General features: G+C 44.1%; 1 non-coding gene across 1 annotated transcript; it reads left to right on the top strand.

The window, feature by feature from the left end:
• The first annotated feature begins 10,888 nt into the window (after window positions 1-10,888).
• LOC120361195 (small nucleolar RNA SNORA67) lies at window positions 10,889-11,030 on the top strand. The gene has a single exon (XR_005577539.1). It is a non-coding gene; the product is annotated as a small nucleolar RNA SNORA67 (small nucleolar RNA).
• Window positions 11,031-14,259: the final 3,229 nt, after the last annotated feature.

The raw sequence follows: 14,259 nt of genomic DNA on the forward strand, positions 1-14,259 counted from the left end.
GTACCCCAGAGCAAGTGATCTTCAGAAAGCCACCAAGACAGAAGCTGAATATCTTTTATCGGCTAATATTGGGAATGATTTGCCATCTCTTCTGCCATATTTTATTGGTCACATAGAGAAACCATGGTGCAATATGGGAGGAAGACTATAGCAGGGCATGAATACCAGGAGGTGGAGTCGTCTGGGGCCATCTTAGAAGCTGCCTGCCATAAGCTCCTATGGTTCAATAAGACAAAAAACAAAGCTCAAGCAGAAAAATGAGCAAGAGCTATAGGGAGACACATATAAATCAATACATGTGTAGTAAAGATAAAGATAAAGGTGTATCTCTATGTTAAAATACATCTTAAACATAAAAAGATGCTCAACCTCACTCAAATTAAGAATAATGTAACTTAAAACTGTATTGGGACACCATTTCTACCCATAAGATTGGTAAAGATAAAACACAAAGTTCTAACTCACTGTATAGTTGAGAATTTTTGGGGAAACAGAATCTCATATTTTGTCAGCGAGCGTAGACTTTGGTAAAACCTCTATGAAGAATAATTTGGCAATAACTCTCGAAAGTAAAAATATACATATCCTTTGATCCAATAATTTCACTTCTAGGAATTTTTTCTAAGTATATTCTGGCACATGTGCAAAAATGATGTCTCTATGAAGACATTTATTGCAGCATTGACTTGTAACAGCAAAAGATTGGAAACCATCTGAATTTCTATCAACAGATAACTGATTAAATAAATTATGGTAATACACATGTAATAGAATTCTATGCATCTCTTGAAAAGAATGAAGCAGGCCTCTTTACACTGATTTAGAATTTTCTCCAACACATACTGAAAGATGTAAAAGCAAAGCACTGATCTGCATGTCATCATTTGTGAGAAAACTACATATATGCTTGTACGTGAACAGAGTATCTCTACAAGTATATCCAAAGGGTTGAGACTTGTAGCTGTTTTTGTAGAAGGGAACCAGGTGGTTAGGGTGTAGGAGTGTGAGGGAGACTTATCTGGTATACATTTGCTGTTGTATATGTTGAAATCTATCCTATGCACATGTATTAACCACTCAAAAATAACTTAAAAATACCTTTTTTAAAAGCACACTGTTAAGCCTGGGCAGCATAGGAGAACCCTTCTCTACAAAAAATTTAAAAATTAGCCAGGCATGGTGCATGTGCCTGTAGTCCCAGCTACTGAGGAGGCTGAGGCGGGAGGATTGTTTGAGCCTGGGAGGTCGAGGATACAGTGAGCTGTAATTGTGCCACTGCTCTCCAGCCTGGGTGATAGACACAGACCCTGTCTCAAAACAAAAACAAAAGCACAAATAAAAACAAAAACAGAGGATATTGTAATGACCTGAAATTAAGGTGCCCTAATCTAAGTTGGCATCAATAGAAATAAAGAGAAGTAGCGTTGGCAGGACAGAGAGTGGGAGTTCAATTTGATGATCCGATTCCTGCTGCAGGCACTCGAGCAGATGGGGCCTAGGAGGATATCTCTGATAAGAACTTTTATGTATTTGATAAAATGATTAAAGTTGATAGAAAAAAACCACATTTTTAAAAAGTCAAGGCTATTCTTTTTTGTACTCTGCTATAAGCTTCTTGCAATTAGATATTATATTGTACATTTTCTTATAGGTCTTAAAGTACCTACAATGATGTCTTACTTGTTATAGATGCCCAGTAAATATTTTTCAGATGAGTATCTGAAAATCGAATTTCTAAAACACTGTTTTATCTTTTCCGAAGGTGGATTAAATATTTGCCTAAATGCAGAGTATGAGCATCAGAGAGGTTGAAAACAGAATATTTCATTATCTCTTTACTCAAGGATGAGGGGGCACAGTGGAGAAAATATGAAATTTATTCAGCAAATTGCAGGCATAGGATTTTCAAAACACGTTTTACTATATCTAAAAAAAAAAAAAAGAAAGAAAAAGGAAAAGAAGAGTGTATTTAGCCACCAGAGGGCTCTCATCTTCCCATTTAACAGCAGGCCCAGACCCAAGCATGAGATAATGTAAAAATGCAGTTGAAGACCAGAATAGAATATATATATGTTCAACTGCATTTTTTTCAGTTTATATTTTGTATACATAAAATACATGCATATATATATTTCCTTTTCTCCCCATGAAAAGTATACTACAATTGTAAAAATCATCCTGCCAAGTCTTCTTATTACAATATAAGAAGATAGAAATTCATCAAACGTGGTATCTCCAAATATCGAGGAGGGCCTCTTTGTCTTTTGTTAATCGCAAAATGAGGCTGGGCATGGTGGCTCACACCTGTAATCCCAGAACTTTGGGAGGCCAAGGAGGGTGGATCACCTGAGGTTAGGAGTTCAAAACCAGCCTGGCCAACATGGTAAAATGCTGTTTCTACTAAAAATACAAAAATTAGCCAGGTGTGGTGGCAGGTGACTGTAATCCCAGCTACTTGGGAGGCTGAGGCATGAGAATTGCTTGAACCCAGGAGGTGGAGGTTGCAGTGAGCCAAGATCGCATCACTGCACTCCAGCCAGGGTGACAGAGCAATACTCCATCTCAATAAATAAATAAATAATACATTTTAAAAAGCAAAATGAATTTGTCTCTAGGGCTCTGTAAGGCCAGAACTGCTTGGGAGGTATTCCCATACACTGGTGGGGAGAAAGTGGGTGCTACAGTGGACTGTGTTCCCTTTATATAAGCCTCCTGAAATTGGGTTATGTGTTGAAATGATAATGCTTTGCACAGACTTAGAGGGTTCTAAAATCTAGGATTTCTAGGCTCTGTGACATTTACAGTATTTCATTGTCTTCCTTTATCTTTATTCTGTTAGAACTTCAAGTTGGGGAATGGGTGCTGGGACACACCATTTGGGATCCTCTTGCTGATTCTGTGAAGTCATGCAGACAGTAAGGGATCTTCTCTTCCATGAATGCCTTCTGCATCCTAGTGCCACCATCAGCTCCTCTATACTGAGATTTCACACTCCATCTACGAGGCTTGCAAATTATAACCTATAAGTAGCCATCATTGGATTAGTAGAGGCTTTTGGTCAAGAGAACAGAAAAGGAAATGGGTGTTTATTGGATGCTGACTCTGGGCTAAATGTCCTCAGTCTATTATCATCATCATCATCACCATCGTCCTTCTTCTCAGTAGCACTAACACAAAGCAAGCATTGTGCTCTTCCTCCATATATGAGAAAACCAAGCTCTGAAAGGTTGAATGAGTCACCCAAGTTGGTAAATGCTGTGTAAATGGGACTAACGGAATTTAGAGTACCTGTAAAGCTTGTGTTCTTTCACTCTGACGCTTTAGTATCCCCGTGATGTGAGTATACACTTTGGGCTTTCTTTGTCCCTGGGTTACCACCCCGCCTATGGCATTCAGGGATCTCTGGGGTCGTAGCTTGTAGATAGAGCTTTGAGGCAGCATGTCCCATGGCTCTGCAATGTCTACTAAGAGTGTGGCTTCATGGTGGTTGTGGCAACACTACAGCCACCCCCAACATGTGTGGTAGGACGGGAGGATGGTGCCTCCTCAATCCTTCATCCTTCACCGCATGGGGACAGTGATGAGGCCCTTACAGGTCTTTTTCAGTAACTGCCATAGTTTGGCCATGGCCATGCTTCTCATTCCAGCTCCTAATGGCCTGCAGGTAGAATGCCTGCAGGTGAACACGGGTGAGGTGTCTAGGCCACAGGATCAGTGATTGTGCTCTTTGCTGTGGGCTTCAGGTATTGACACTCATGTTGAGCTTGTGTAATAACTGACTTTGCTCCCAGGAGGAAGACACGGTGGCGCCACAGCCGAGAGAGGAAGACATGGTGGCCCCACAGCTGAAAGAACCCACGCCCAGGGATGTCCCTGGATGCTCCATGCCTTAAGCAAGGTCATATGAACAGGGTGGTGGCATCGGGTTGGTTGTGAAATCTGTAGCCATCAGGACAGTGGCCTTCAGTAGCTTGTTCAGGAAGCCATGCCCCAGACCACCATCTTGCGGGCATCACTAGCCCCATGCGACTATGCGCCAAATGCAGACCTGTGCAGAGCAGACACAGCCCCTGCAGCCTGGCCTCGGAGACAGAGCCTGTGGAACACCGAGTCCCCTTACTGTCATGCGTGAACAGTCTCCAACATGAATTTTTAAAGAAACACTCACACAGTGAGTTTTTTTTTTCTGAAATCTGCTCCACTGAACGGCTTCATCCTAGGGAGGAGAGACTGTTGTTTCCTTGATGGGATGATGTGGGATTTGGGGAGACTCTTGAATGAAGAGAAGAGAGTTTGGCAAGCAGAAGCGGAAGGATTATTATAGGCCTATGAGTCACAGACACTGCAGGCAAACCACGCGGAGAGCAGAGGGTGGGCGAATCCAGAGAAAGGAGGTGAGGCCGGGGGAGCCAAGGAAGAGGAGTGTCGCTGCCAGGGATCTCCAGAGAAGCTGCAGCAGTGGGATGTGTACGTACCTAGAAAGAGATTTATTTTAAGGGCTTGGTTCATGTGATGATGGAGGCTGGCAAGTCCCAAGTTACCAGGGCAGGCCAGCAGACTAGAGACCCAGGGGAGAGCCCAGGCCACAGTTCAAGTCCAAAGGCCATTTGTTGGCAGAATTCCCACATGGTACCTCCCTGGCTCCAGTAGTCTGTGCTCTTGTGAACTACTGAGGTCACAGGGAGACAGGAGGCAGCCACACCAGAAGGCTTTGCAGAGGCCTGTGAGCCATTTGGGAGCCTGGCCCCACACTGCACCTCAGTCACCTCTGCTGTTGCACCCAAAGGGACCAGGCACAAAATTTGCCAAGCACTTGCGTGGCTGGGCAGCGGCTCTGGAAGGAAGCTAGAAACAAAGGCGGTGGCTCACTCCAGTGATGTTCAAAACAACCTGAGGACCTCAGCTGCTGCCATAGGCAAGGAAAATGGAAGGAGAATTCCCGCATAGCAGGAATCTAGGCGGCTTCCAACCTTGGCTGGCCGAGGCCGGCAGATCACGATGTCAGGAGTTTGAGACCATCCTGGCCAATATGGTGAAACCCTGTCTCCACCAAAAAATACAAAAATTAGCCAGGCGTGGTGGCGCGTGCCTGTAGTTCCAGCTATTTGGGAGGCTGAGGCAGGAGAATCACTGGAACCTGGGAGGCAGAGGTTGCAGTGAGCCGAAATCACACCACTGCACTCCAGCCTGGGTGACAGAGTGAGACTCCATCTCAAAAAAAAAAAAAAAAAAGAAAAAATTCCCAGTGCCCAATCTGTAGCCCAGACCAATTCAGGATCTCTGGAGGAGAGATCTGGGTATTAGTACTTTTAGAAGATCCCCAGAAGGTGACTCCAAATATGCAGGCAAGGCTGCCTGGGCTCTGCCATATACTCTTAGCAGCAGTTCGTATGTCCCCTTTCCCTTTGAGGCCCTCTTCTGTCATTTACTCACTTGCCTGTCTGTTAAGGCTCAGGCTTAGGAAAGAGGGCATTTCCACAATGACACCTATGTCCTGAACAGGCACCCTTCCCACAGTGCCTCAGATTTGAATGAAAATGTTTAATGATTTGATGTTGAGGAAGCAGAAGGAAGGACTGCTGTTCCAGACATTGGGAAGCAAACAGAAGCAGAGTTTGGTAGAAGTTGCGTGGTTTAAAGGAAAAGGGAGTAGGTGTCAGAGCCAGCCAAAATGAGCTCTGTGCTGTTACTGGGTGATTTTCTGTTGGGAAAATCTGTCAACTTTGCTGAGCTTCAGTTTCTTTATCCTTAATGTTGAGAGAATGATGCCTGTCTGTCTGAGCATGGTCAGGCCTAGAGAGAATGAATTACAAATGCCTGTCCTGTGATGGGCACTCAATAGATGGTATAAATTACTGGTGACTCCTTGAGCCAGGAAAGAGACGTGAGAAGAGTTAAAAGCTGAAATTTAGCATCTCAATCCCTTCATTTGTCAAATGGGGATAATGTATCGGGTTAAATATGGTCTCACTCCTTTCACCCCCAATATGTATGTCCACCTTAAAACCTCAGAATGTCACCTTGTTTGGAAAGAAGATCTTTGCAGATGTGATGAGTTTAGGATCCTGAAATAAGTTCTCCTGGATGTTCAGCAGACTCTAAATCCATGACTAGCATCCTTACACCAGAAAGGACAGGGAGATCTAAACACAGATTCCAGATTCTCTGTAAGGTAAGAGGTGCAGAGACACACAAGGAAGAATGCGTGTGTGGAAAGAGGCAGCTATTGGAGTGATGTGGCCACAAGCCAAGAATTAGTGGGCGTCACCAGGAAGAAAGAGTCTTCCTCGGAGGCTTCAAAGGAAGCAGAGTACTGCTGATGCCTTGATTTCAGACTGCCAGCTAGCAGAACTGTGAGAGAATACATTTCTATTATTTTTAAGCCACCTAGTTTGTGATACGTGGCAATAGTAGCTCCAGGAAACTAAAACAGATAATAATAGTAACTATACTACTTTTAGGTTATTGTAACTAAAATAAATTTATATTGCAAATATAATTAAATTTAGTAATAATGAAGTTTTAGCTCAATGGGAATTGGGATAGAACTTGATCAAGACAGTTGCAGGTGGGCAGTTAAAAAAAAAAAGAGAACTGGGATTATTTAGATGCTAGGTAAGCAGTCTAGTCCTCTGTGCTAGGAGCAAAGGCCACTGGCGCTCGGAGGGTCTTTCAAGAGTGACTGTGTGAGGGATACAGTAAAATGACAGGGGTTGAGGTTAGGAAGGAACAAGGTGAGACGCAGTAAGTTAACACCAAAGAGTGCCCTCTCGGGCACCTCCGCTTACCAACCAGGGAAGAGTGGCTGTCTACCCTTTGATCTCTATCTCACAATCACCTCGTGCACAAATAGCTTAGCATCTTCTTGGCTCTCATCTTGGGGATCCCCCTTGAAGGTAGGCTTTCAATCCCATCCCCAATAAGCAACCACATAACCACGATTCATGCAGCTGTGGCATTTGCATTAAGCCCACTAGAATGAACAGGTAAGTCTCCCTCTGTCATTGTGTATATAGTCATGCAAATAGTCCCCGTCCTCCATGCTTGGGGTCTAGAACGGTTCCCAAGTGGACTCAGAGATGTTCATCTGTGAATTGGAAGGATATTTTGGAATGGTTCTTTCCTTTCCCTTGATTTGAGGATTACAAAGAATCCACCTTGCAGAGTGGGGGAAACTATGAATTGGTGTCCAGCAGTTCTTCTGGCCTCTACCGCTTAGTTCGGTGATATGTGAGGGTAATAAAAGGTCGTGATGGCAGGATAAGTCTGGAAGGGAAAAAATACTAGCAGTGATGCTGCAATCTATTTTCCAAGATAGAGAATTTTATTTAACCAGAGGATTTAAAAAATTTGCAAAGTTGCCAGCCATGGTGGCTCACACCTGTAATCCCAACACTTTGGGAGGCCGAGGTGGGTGGATTATCTGAAATCAGGAGTTCAAGACAAGCCTGACCAACATGGTAAAACCCCATCTCTGCTAAAAATACAAAATTAGCTGGGCATGGTAGCACATGCCTGTAATCCCAGCTACTCAGGAGGCTGAGACAGGAGAATCGCTTGAACCCGGGAGGCAGAGGTTGCAGTGAACTGAGACTGCGCCATTGCACTCCAGCCTGGGCATCAAGAGCAACACTCTATCTCAAAAAAAAAAAAAAAAAAGTTGGCAAAGTTGAATTAATGCATACATATAAAATGACAACATAAGTGCATTTTAGAATGTAGTTAGAAAAATTTTCATAAGGAATAAAGCATGTCTAGATTGGGAGTTTTCAGAATCATGTACCAGATTCCTGGCAAGGTATTGTAAAAGTCATACAGTACATATTTCCCTAACTCTACGTCATCTAACTTCATTACTAGAATCTTAATAAAATTTAGTGTTGAGTGAAAACAAATCCCTAAAGTGTAACCAAATATATTTGCTTAGGCCAGACTTAAGCCTCAGCGGAAGGTTTCTAAGCTCTTATGGTGGAAGGGATCTTTTTCTTCTTCCTGTTAGCATCTCAGAGGAGCTGAGTCTAGCAGAGCAGCTGCTAACAGAGGAAGCTGGGAAAGCCGGGCTTGGCTTTCCAAAGGTGCGGCAAGATGAAAGCAGGCAAGCCTGCAAATGCCAGGGAGATGACCACCATTTCCCTACCCTCAGGCCACAGCATGTATATGGCCAGGGACATGCACTTAGTAGGCACTTTATAATGATTTGTATGATGAATGAACAAATCCTATAGTGTGGTGGAGTGGAGTGATATCCAACTTACTGAACTAAGTTGAACCGTATTATTATTACTGAATTAAGAAATTCATTATTTTTTAAATCACTATTATTGGATAAAAAAATCAATTTCATGGTTATGACATATTTTAAATAATGGAATAGGAAAGATTATCATAGAAAATAAAGGGGGATGTCACCCATATTAAGAGCAAGTATGAGTTCATGAAACTTTTCACAGGAGTGTGTGTGTTGTGTTTCTACTGGGTTATGATGTAAAATGTGTTTCTGAGGATATCAGTCAAGAAAGTTTGAGTACTGTTGGTGGAGTGGAAACTATTCCGGGCATTTGGGTCAGATGGGTCTTGATTTGAATTCCTATGCCACTGTCAAACACTGATCACATTACTTAAACCCATCTGAGCATCATATACGCATTTAAAGTTGACCATATAGTACGCACTGTGCTCGGCGTCGGGGATATAGTGGTGAATAGGACATACTCTTGCCCTCAAAGAAACACAAAATATGCCCTTAATACGTATCCTCCTCTCTTCAACATTCAGGATCTCTGTGACTGGTCGGTAAGACAGATGTCTGGATAAAAAGAGATCTTGGAGGAGCTCAACACTGCTTGAGGTTCTTCAGGAGCTAAAGGAATCCTCATTTTTTTCTTTGTCTTCTTTCTTCTTAAGCATGTCAACAGCTCATAGGTAGTAAAAGCTGTGATACTCATGCATTTTGAAGGAAATTTGATAAATGCCAATGCCCAAGGCTTCTCCCATGTTACACCATCCGTGTTGTCAAGTCTTTGTTTCCAGAATCATTGTAGGACCCTTATGACAGGATGAGACTCTGTCTCAAAAAAAAAGAAGTTTAAATTCCTGTAGTGCCAGCCAGATAATCAAGGCTGGAAAGAGAGTGGCACATCACAGCTATGTCCCCTCTGTCCACCCCTCCAAGGACATGCAGAATTTAGTCACCCTATCAGCTGCCAAAATCATGAGCCAGCTCCATTTGGGGGTGCTCTACCCATCAAGTAGCTCGCTCAGGGAGGGGTGCAGAACACTCATAACCTGCATCTCTTGGCAAATCACATGGTGAAAAATTACGAACTAGGCAAGGTTGGTCCTTGGAGTCTACAGCTGACCCTTCCGCACCTGTTTCTTTACTAACAATATCCTCATTTTCACTCTGCCAAGCACGCCCTCCCTCTATTAAGACATGCTTTCAAATCATCAAATATCCTTCACTGAGAATTTAACATGCATGAGTTTCATAGGTCACGGCTCTCAGAAGTATTTGTATGTTAAATCTGGCTCTGTATGAAATGGGAGGCTTGATTAGTGAAAGGTGTTTTGTTGTTGTTGTTTTGTACATTAGCAAGATATTGAGGGTGGCAGTGAGAACAGAGGCCCTTTTCATGGCCCCTGAAGAACTACACCATGCAAGAGGCTGATGACGTCATGGTGATAATGATGTAATAGTCGGACTAGACCAGGTCTTCATGATAAGCACTTGCCATCTGTCAGGAAGGGGTGAGAAGCTCCTAACGTAAAATGAATTCTAAGCTCCTAACGTAAAATGAATTCTGATGTAAACGAGGTTTGTCTTCAACGTCCCTCACCTCCTGTTTAAGGATCAGTCTTCCTGACTCAGACCCTAGTAGCACATAGGCTCTCCTTTGAGTTATCAGGGTATCTATTCATCCATTCTAGAGTTCCCCTGCATGCAAGCCATTTATTCTCCAAGCCATTCCTCATCTCCTTCTTCTTTTCATCAAATGTATCTGCTGTGTGTCCTATTCTATCACTATTCATTCCACTAGTAGGTCACATGAAACTATAATTTGCTCGTCACTGTAAATAGGATTGTGGTATATAAGACCGAGAGAGTATCTGAAATGAAAGAATGACTCTAATGCTGAGAATATTAGCTTCCAGGGAAGCCTAGGGTGGAAGATAACTGGTGATGATGCCTGTAAGATTAAGAAGCTATAAGGAATTCTCAAGCCCTTCTGTATTTTGAGTACTTTCTAATGGTGCAGAGGCTTTGTTGGAGATATAAAGAGATGGGCATAGCTCCTAGTCCCAGGAGTTTGCAATGAAGCAGGTGGGATGGTGAATTAGGTTGTTCTTGCATTGCTATAAAGAACTACCTGAAGCTGGGTAATATATAGAGATATGTATAAAGAGGTTTGATTGGCTTAGAGTTCTGCAGGCTTTACAGAAAGGACGGTGCTGGCATCTCCTAGGCTTCTGGGGAAGCTTCAGAAGCTTACAATCATGGGAGAAGGTGAATGCGGAGCAGGCACGTTACACAGTGAGAAGGGAATAAGAGAGATGTGGGGAGGAGGTCCACACACTTTGAGACAACTAGATCTCGCCAGAACTCACTATGGCGAGGCCAGCCCCAAGAAGATAGCCTAAATTAGCTAAAACCATCCATGAGAAATCCACTCCCATGACCCAAACACCTCCCATCAGGCCCCATCTCCAACACTGGGGATCATGATTCAGCTTGAGATTTCAAGGAGACAACACCCAAACTATATCAGACGGAGATCTTGGGTGCCAGGCACTTGCCTCCACTACTTGCAATAATCTTATTTAATTGTGGTAGTATCATCCTCTAACTTTTCAGACAAGGGACCAAGGCTCAGAGAAGTAAACTATTTTCTTCTAGGGTGAGTCCCTCTCCAAGGGGCTGACTAGTGCCCCTGTTATGACAGTAGCAACTGGGAATAAAATCTGGCATGTCTAAGGTCTTGAAGGAACCAGGGATGCTTACGTCCTCTGTGTTCCTTTGGCGGGCTACATGGCATACTTAAGTTCCTTCTGGATAGATTGTGTCCTCTGATTCACATGCTGAAGTTGCTCTATGTTTTTAAACAAATAAATGAATAATAATTTTTTTCTAAAAAGTAACTGATTTTCTCTAGGTTCAGTACAGCTAGCCAGCCATGGAGTCAGAATTTGAACTCAGATCTAGTCTGGTTCTGAAGCCTCTGTTCTTTCCAGTTGTGAGACAAAGGAGCAGATGTGAGAAGCCCCTTTTGCTCACTTCTGCTTGCCAGCTGAATTTCACAAAAGTCCCCAACTGTGAATATGCACAGCTCTTTGGAAAGATGCTTTGAAGATGAAACCTTGAACAGGGTTAGTGTTTATGCCTCCATAATCTACAGCCAGATGCATTCTTACACCCAAGCCTTGATGGGATTCTGCTGCGATGTAACTTCTGAGCAACTTTGTTGTGAGTGTGCAGGTGCTGAACCTCCCCTGCCTCTCTATAAGCAGTGGGCTGAAGGCTTGGGCTGGAGCAGTCTCCTAGGATCTCTCTGACAGGCTGTTCCCGGCTGCAGGCCTTGGTGTGTAGTCCTTAGTAAGACTTTTGAATACAACTTTAATTCTTTCCATACCATTCCAGGAACAGAAGCCAAGGGGGATAGGTGAAGGAGAGAGCGATGGCATCGTGTGCAGAGCTGATGTGGACTGCTGTTGTGGAGTTAAGAGTAGGCAGCAGGCCCCGTGCCCTGGACGGGCAAGGAAAAGCTTTTCCGGAGAGCTGGGAAGTGGCACTCCAGCGAGGTCTGAAGCCATGGAGGATGACTTATTTATTCCACAGTAGCTAGAAGAAGAGGGGTCTTTCCAGGGAGTGTGAACAGTTTAAGCAAAGGCTTGGGAGGAGGAATAAAAATGTGCTGGATGTGGGAGGGGGAGCTTGTTCGGGGACTGGAATTTATTCCTTGTGGACCATCTTCTCATCACGTGCTCCCTGACCTCATTGTAGTTCAAAGGAGGGAAACAGAGTCAAAAGCAGGAGGGAGGTTTCTCTCTAAGTGGACAGGGGCTCAGCAAACCCAGCCTTCCCCGCAGTCTTACCTGGAGCCACTGCTTGGGGAAGAGGGTGTTCGGGCCACAGTGTCCCGAGGCTGGGGTACCTTTTCTCAGACGCCCCTGTGGTCCTGCCGCTCGCAAGCCTCCCGGAAGGAAGGGCCAGGGAGCCAGGTGGGTCCTCCTTCCCCTTCTGAATCCTGGCCAGTTTCCATGTACATAACCCAGCTTAATCCACAGAAACAGGAGCTGCAAGGCAAGTTCTTTCTCTTTTTTTCCTCTCCAAGACACAGAAACCTTTATTTTCTCCCTACACCACAAACCAGTACTGTTAAATAATATTGGATAATTGCACCTGTCGTACTCCCCATATTGTGCTGAGGAAAAATAATTGCTGGTTTTCTGCTTTGCCGTTTAGCTGTGACTCCGTCATTTGACTCGGAGCATGTCATTTTCTCCCATTTTAGACTGTGTACAGTCAAACCCTGTGAAAGGACTCACAGATAGCGGCCCTGCGTGTGTGAGTGGGCGCAGGCCTCATTCAGCAACGATTTCTAATTTATACAGCATTGAAAACCCACAGCTATAAATAAACAGTTCTGACTGGCTTTGCTGCCTACTCAAATGCTTTATTAAAAAAAAAAAAAAAAAGTCACCAGCAACTGCTTGAGAAAGGAAAATAAGAATGCCTGGATGTGGATTCTGGTTCCTGGATCCTGGGCTTGGGAGGGGGACGCCCCACCTTGGGACCGGCTCAGTGCTCAGCCCCTCCGATTTCCGGAAGGCCTGGCCTCCTCACTCCTCACTCAGCTCCTCACGCTCCCCACGTGTGGGTGCAATGTGTTTGGGGATTACAGTATATGAAACTGGCTTCCTGTTATGACAAGTATTGCAAGTGAGTAGGTGCAGAGGAGCTGAAAATAGCTTAAGAAATGTAGAAGCCTTCTGGGGAGAGGATGGGGTTAAGGAATTGTTTAGGCAACAAGTCTTCTACCCAAATTCAAAATTAGTTTCAAATGTGAGACAGGAACAGAAGCTTGAGTATAGGCCAGTCCGTGGGGTCATGGTGCAGGTGTCCTTCCTCCTCCTGCCGTGGGATAGTTTCCACCAGTTTGGGGTCTCCTGACCACCTTCTTTCTTTTGTCCAGCTCTGCAAGATGTGGACACATTTTTTTTTTTAAAATAAAGGTTTTTGGATGACCCAGTACTGCTTTGCTCTATAGAAAAGAGGAAGGAAAGTGGGCTCAGGAATCAACTCTCTGTGTGACCTGGGACTTGGCATTTCCCTGCTCTGAACGCAGACGTGTGCTGGAGCCAGTTTGCACAGGCTCTGGAGGACTTGACAAAGGCCAGGGGGAGAGCGTTTACACGGTGGACATGGGCACATATTATCCATCAGAGCTTGACATCTTTTCCCCCAGAGAGTGGGTTGTTAAATATTTCCCAGCACGCCACCATCAGAAACTCAGTCTGCTCATTTATAAAATGAGAACGTAACTCATCTCCTACTTACAAAGTTTCCGTGGGCTAAAATAAGTGAGAGTGATGATAAATTACTTGACACTATATAAATATTGCTGGTATCATCATGTGGTTTCTATAGTTGTCATTTTCTATTAAGGGCCTACCATAGCGCTATGTAATCTGCAAATACCATATACCTTTTAATAAATGTTTAATCAGTGTGTTAGTGTTTTGTTGCTCTAGTGTTGGGAGAGATATTGCACAATGGCCAGGCATGCTGCAATCAAGGTTTAATTTGGTCTTAGGGCCGGTAAAGTCACAAATAGAAACCTACAGGCTCATCCCCATCAAGAGCTTACTATGACTGGGAGTGATGCAGCCCGAGTCACCTTTGGGGGGTGGAAAATTTGGGTGATCCCCTGCGGGCTTCACATTTGGGGAATTTCCACTGTGGCAACTGCTTCTGGCCTCCTGCTGAGACCAGGTGCTTAGAGCAGTAAAAAGGCAGCAGTAGGTGTGGAGAAAGAGGTGGTATTCCTGGCTCCATACAGAAAAGACTTGAGGCTCATATTAACAGAGCAGTAGAAAAAGGAGTGGAGATTAAGCAGGTTTCTTGGTACCTGTCCTGGTCTTCCCTTCGGCCGCCTTCCTCCCTGAGATATTCTTCCCGCTTCCGTAACCCTTCAAGACCACTCTTGCTCCTTTTTACCACATTTTTCCTATATAATGTTAGGAAGTCCAAGTACAGTTTAC

Source organism: Saimiri boliviensis, chromosome 4 (assembly GCF_048565385.1).
Source record: "Saimiri boliviensis isolate mSaiBol1 chromosome 4, mSaiBol1.pri, whole genome shotgun sequence".
NCBI lineage: Eukaryota > Metazoa > Chordata > Mammalia > Primates > Cebidae > Saimiri > Saimiri boliviensis.